The following is a 6,762-nucleotide window of genomic DNA, read 5'->3' as shown; positions in this document are numbered from 1 at the left end:
TCGGAATCCTTAAGCATCCTGATTGTTTTCTAGGCTTACAGAGTCTCATCTGGATCTGTAAAACCCTAAACGTATATGGAAATGTTCCTTTATTTGTTTTTCAGTTTTCAGCAATAAATTATGAGACAATCTGCTGGGTCTTTCATTCCAGTGTTCCTTTAGTAAAATATGTAATGGTTTAGATCAAGGTTAACTACTGAATTTCATCTAGAGGGGTGATTATGAAGCTTTTGTCAAAGCTTTACATGATGAATCATTGTCTAAACTCTTTCTTTAGAGCCTGGTAATACCTTTTCAAGATGGATAAAATATGTAGGTAGGTAGCTGAGGGCTGGAGTTGAAGCACATATATTGGAGAGTAGCAGGATGTTCTACCAGAATGTTGAATCTTTAGTATTTTTAGTAATATAAGCAAAGCAAAGCAATCCAGAGTAAACCGTCACCTTTCCACAGAGTTAAGAGGCACTGGAGGTGGCAGTGTTAGGGACAGTCAATAAAACAGTGAGAATTACCACTATCTATCAGAAGGTGATGAGCATTGTGTGCTTTTTTCTTTATGCTTGCTATAATAAATACATGTGATGTAGAAGATCCCTATGTATTGCTACAATTAGAAAATATTTACCCGTCATAGCAACAACTGGAAACTGTTATAAAAGTGTTATATGAATAATTGAGAAGGAATTTGTAAGAGTTAGTACACCCAGTAGATTTAATAGCCCATCCAGAATTTGCCCATAGATCTTTCAGATTTTTCATTGATATTTAACTCCATCCAGTGACCATGAAGAAATTACTTCACTATTTGCAGTTAGGCAAATGATTGGCTGGTGTGGAGATAAAGATACTGAACCAGTACTCCATTTGCCTTCTTGCCTTTCCTTTCCCCTTCCCCCTTTCCCCTTTCTCCTCTTTCCTTTTTTTTTTTTTTTTTTTTTTTTTTTTTTTTTTTTTTTGTGGGGGGGGTGGTGGGGTGGTGGGGTGTGTAGGACTATTGCGCCTGTTTTAATGTCCTCAATTTACAAATGCAAAGGGAAAAGTGAAAAGATGTTTTCCTTTCACACGACTGTGAAGTGTTTGAATGAGTGCATGAATATGCTGTAGCACAGTGTCCAAAAACTGAGTAATGGCACCACCTGGACAGTGAAGGCTGACTCATGTGTAAGGCATTTCTTGCTTCCATTGGAAGGAACCCATCTCTTGTAAGGACAGAAAGTACTGTTTCTAACTGAGGAAGGGAATGACATTGCTTTGACCTATTATCCAGCTGCCCAGAGAGTAGTTCACACACAGGTCTAAGACTGTTCACCCGACCAAAAGGAAGCTTTGGATGAATTGCTCATTCATCATTCCAACATCATTAAATCAAGCTCTTCCTCTGTGTTGTTGCTTTGTTACTCCTCAGTACTAGCAAAGAAGCCAAGTTTAGCTGAGGCTAAGACAAACAAGATAACTTTGTACTCCAACCTGTTGTTCAGTTAGCTTTCAATACTGATCTGTCTCACGGTAAGATCTTTAGTCGAGGAAAGATGAATAGGGTATGTGTTAAATTTTAATGCTCGTGTGTCTCTCTCAGACTAAAAGGGATCTGTGCTATCTTTTTCCCTTCTGTTCTATATTCTCTGGTACCTTTTTTCTCATGCACAAGAACTCAGGATATAATCAATCCACATAGTAAAAAAAGTATATGAAAAGAAGAGATGTTCAAAAAAAAAAAAAAAAAAAAAAAGGCACAGAAAAACAAGAGCGGTCTTCTATATTCTCTGAAGAAAAGTGATCAGCGGGATCTCTATATGTATAACAGCAGGTCAGCAGGTCTCGACATTCACAGCAAAAAGATGAACCATTCTTGTCATTTTTTCCCCAAATATAAACAAGTCTCTATTCATGAAAAAGAGGGTTTGGAAGCTGAGCTGAAAATCTCGTGAGTTGTTTAGTAAATTGTCATTTAGACTTTCATGTGATGTAGTTTCACAAATTTGGACATTTAAATTGAATATATATTCATTTAAAACTAAATTGAAGTATTTTTATTTATTTATTTGTCTGTTTGTTTGTTTGTTTAATTATTCATCGGTATTTGCTGGTCTGTCTGGCTTATAAACATCTCAAACAGAACAATTGCTTATGTGGGTTTTCCACTTCTGGCTAATGTCAGGAGTCACAATGTCAACTGGGAAAAAAAAATCAAGATATAAAAGTAGTTTCTTCTTCAAGTACTGAAGAAAAGGTTGAATCACTTTTCTGTGTAAATTACTACTTACTTCATTGTTTACTCATTTTCCATATTCTCTTATAGAACCATTTGCCTCAACTGCTGTGTGCATATGCAGTATAACATATATTTCCTTTTTCTAAACTGACCTAATTTAATTTTCTATTGTGACAGCATAATAACTGTAGATGTAAATTGACTCTCTTTAATCATCACCTAGATTGGCACTGGAGGTTGGAAACTTCATTTGTTTGTCAACAGCAGGTCTGAGCTTATTTCCACCAAAGCCCAAAAAAATGATTATGACTTTAATGATGCAAATCTAGGTGCTGTCAAAACTTCTGTATTACTTGACTATATACATGTATATATATTCCACATATATACATGTGGAAAACTTAAAGCAATGCATTGCAAAATGTTTCATTAATTTTTCGGAAGGACCCTATATAATTTACTGAGTTATGAAAATTTTAGGTCACATTCTACTAAGGGGAAATCTAGTCTCAAGTTAGAAAGGCAAGTATGTGTCATGGTAATATGGTACCATATATACATATGGTATTTAAATGCTAATTAGTCTCCAAAACATATTCAGACATGACGTCAGTTCCAGACTCAGCTATTAGTTGATGTGTGATTTCGAGTATCTCGATGTTAAAGCTCTAGAATCTCTCATCTGTCTCCAAACTGGGTCTTCTAAAGTAATTTCTGGCCCATTCTAATGGCAAGGAAAACAACAACAACAACAAACACAAATCAACAACAAAAAGAACAGCAAAAGAATTAATATTGTTGCTTCTTGTGTTTCTATTTGATAATAGAAAGTGATATCTAGTCATACAATGCTCTTAGGCATTTACGCACTAGGAATAGAATGGATATTTTTCATTGTATACACAGATGTTTTTCAACTAGTATTGTAACAGATAAAAGCTATTCCCTTTATGGATATTTGGCTAGCAGTGACACCTATGAATTGTTCTAATTGTTCCTAGATTGAATTTAGAAGAAATTATTATGAAAGCCTAATACATAAAAAGTTTGATATAAATATTTGCATGTTTGAACATAGCTATCTACTAGAATCATCTTACTTTTTCCCCACAGAAACCATTTTTTGTCAGTGACAGCTCTTTAGACATTCATGGCATTTCCAGTTTTGTGATTGCACAATTCTGGGACACAACAGTATAGATGCTTGAAGATCTGAATACTGTAATTCCTAGTTTCAAAAGAAAGAAAGGTGAACGAGAGTGGTAGAACTGATGGTCCCTTCTGGCCTTAAACTCTATGGAAAAAAAAAACAACAACAACAACAAAAACAAACAAACAAACAAACAAAAAACTAGTCTGCCAATTTGTTTTTCCTTAGACTTTTTTGTTTGTTTGTTTTTCTTTAGAATACTTCTTTTTTTTTTTTTTTTTTTTCCCCTCTAAAATACGTAAGTTTATTTTCTGACTTCTACTTACTTGTCATCATCTAGGTTTCCTTTACCTTGCCCTACCAAAACAAAACAAAATAAAACAAAGTAATGGTATAATACTCTGTCACCCATCTCAAGCGTCAAAAGTAAGCTTTTTTCTGTATGGATTTCTGTATATATGTATGGATATACATATGCATATAAGTTTCAATTATAGCTGTTCATGGGAAAATGAACTTTTCATCTTTATTTCCAGATATAATTTAGCAGAGATTACTAATCTAGACTGACTTCATCCGAGAAATAGAGTCTTTGACTGTTTCTGCAAGGTTCATGTAATAACAAAAAAATATTTAAGCGTGAAATACAAACTACACTATTTTGACTGTATTGCCTCCAGTTATAGCAGCTTCAGTCAGCTGAAGTATGTCAGTTTATGACCAACATGCATTCTCAGTGAGAAGGCAACATTTTGAAAAACAGGAAAGCCTCTAAGTAAAAAGAAAGGCCTCTGAAAGCTTTCAGATGGCAGTAGTGCACCACCTCTTTTACAACAGCTCTGTGTGTGTCAAGCTGATCATTTCCCTGTCAGCCAGGCTACATGTCAAACATACTGCAGTCCTTCTCATCTACTAGCAGAAGCTATGTCTTTCCACTTTTATTCTCTAGTACGTGCAGCCTTAACCCTGTTAAAATGTATGCTGATTCTTTGCAAACAAGAGCAGTAGAAACATACTAGATTTATCTATGATTCTATGATTTATTAAACAGCGAAATACCCATTTTTTACTATTGTAGGTGAAAAAATATGTGAATCATGGTTGAGTACAACCCATTCATTGGCTAACAATTCAATAGGTCTGCAGAGAGAATCAGATATTCACCTGATGCCTCAGTTGCTGGAGTTAACATCTGAATCTAAGTTAGCTGACAGATGTATAAAAAAATCAGGGAAGATAGACAGCTCCCTACCAAAATTGTTCCACAGCAAGAAGGCTTATATGTGAACTTTTAACTCTGGTACGCAGATCCTAGTGTGCTCATGAATGAGCACTTTCAGATAGGGGCAAGCACATTGAACACAAATTTCTCCCAGTCCACCTATTCTAGTATAGTGTTTGAGCAGGAAAATGTTGGCCTCCCAGACAGGTATGTTAATCTACTTGTTTTATAAAAAATATATGTATTTGAGCCTGTTGAGGACTTTTACTTCTTCCACAAGCAGAGCAGGATGGGCACACTTTTTTCAAAAGTTTTCCTACCATGCATTAACTATAATGGTATAGAAGAGATCTAGCTCACATGTGCTGTCACAAGCATCCAAGTTCTGAGTGAACAACTGTACTAAGCCTTTTCTTCTATAAAAGGAACGAAACAAACTCTCACCTTAGGTTACTTGTCATAATGCTGAGTGGTTCAAAGCAGTTCAGAAGCAGCAGTTTAAACCACAAAGGGCTACCACTTCCAGTTCTGTCAAACATGCCCTGATGCAAGCAGCTGGCACTGAATAAACATCATTATACCCTGACTGGCTGTTTAAATAGCAAATGCAGCAGAAAGACATATTATAAAGACAAATTCAAAGGTTTGTATCAAAGACTAAATTAAACCTACTATATAAGCTTCTGCTTTTAATATATGGTATCTATTAGGGGGAAGTTATGATAAATAAAGGTAACTTACCTCTTCCTTACAGAACCTTTTCCATGTTTTGAATAACATAGCCTTTATTCCAGTGAGCAAATTTACACAATTATTTTCAGTCTTACAGTCCACTATTTTACAACTGTAGGCATGTAGAAACACACTTTCACACACACACAAATCTAAGCTTTCAAATACTTTCTTATGCCCTTAAGAAAATACTCAGTTCAGTCTAATTGTGTTGAAAGAACATTGATTAATATTGCCAGTGGAAAATCAGACTGAGCCACTTGCAAAGAAAACACTACAACCAATATCTTAGTCAAGTTCTCTCTCTGCTGCTGCTGCTTTAGCTGTCAAAGTCAGTGGTGCACTGCAGCATTGAAGGTAATTTCCATTTAGTGGTAAAAGCTGTTTTCTTCAAATTTTTGGCTTCTTTGTCTTTTGGCTCCTTTGTCTTTCTACTTGCCCTCTATCCATCTAATACCACTCAGATGTCATTGACACACTTACATTTACCACACCCCAGTGATTCCTATCCACCTACATGACGTGCCTATAGCACAAATGCTGATGATGCATTATACGTCCAGCACTTTTTGTCGCAGTGACATTGCTCCACAAAGTACTGCCTAGGGGCAACTACGCACTCTCTTATGCAGCAATCATTCAGTTTGATTACATGTTGATAATAAGCTATTAAAAAGCATTCATGTGGGACTTTTTATTTACCAACAATCACGGCATTCTTCTTTTCTCCTTCCATCTACAAATCTAATTGCAGAAAAAAAGACCAACCATCTGAAAACTTAAAATGCAGGGAGCATCTTGAATTAATTAATGACTGTAAATATATCTGTATTAGCCATGGTGTTAGTAAAACAAAAGCTCAGAAAAAGTGAGAGAAATTGGAAAGGAAAAAAAAAAATCATTGTATTCAAGATGTCATGTTCTCTAAATAGCAGTGCCCTGTTTGTTTTCAATTTAATTTAGAAATAGCAAAATGACAATACACATGCATAAATCTATAGGTTCGGGGTCTTATGTTGATGAATTACCCAGATAGCAATAAGTCTGAATAGAATTCTGGCGGGCAGGATAAATCTATAACAAAGCAAAAAAAAAAACACAACAGATATTTAGATATTACCACTCAGTATGTGGTAGGGTCAAGGAGAACCTCAGATAGTTTCTCTGTTTTATATAGAGGCAACATTCAGAACTAGCTCTCATGATTTATTGGAGTGTGAACTGGAATAAATGCCAAATTTTAATTTCTTAGAGACTCCTGTGTCTTAAAAACAGAAGTAAAAATTTCATATGACCATCTTAAATGATGAGACTTTCAATATTTCACTGTTTATTCAACATCTATATATCATCATGGTTTTTATTGTTGTTGTTGTTGTTGTTTTGTTGTTCTTTTTTGTTTGTTTTTGTTTTTGATCTATAGTGGCATCCTTAGATTCCATCTAC

Source organism: Aythya marila (genome assembly GCF_965140915.1).
Source record: "Aythya marila genome assembly, chromosome: 5".
Lineage (NCBI taxonomy): Eukaryota > Metazoa > Chordata > Aves > Anseriformes > Anatidae > Aythya > Aythya marila.
The sequence above is the reverse complement of the archived record's forward strand: the minus strand, read 5'-3'. Positions refer to the sequence as shown.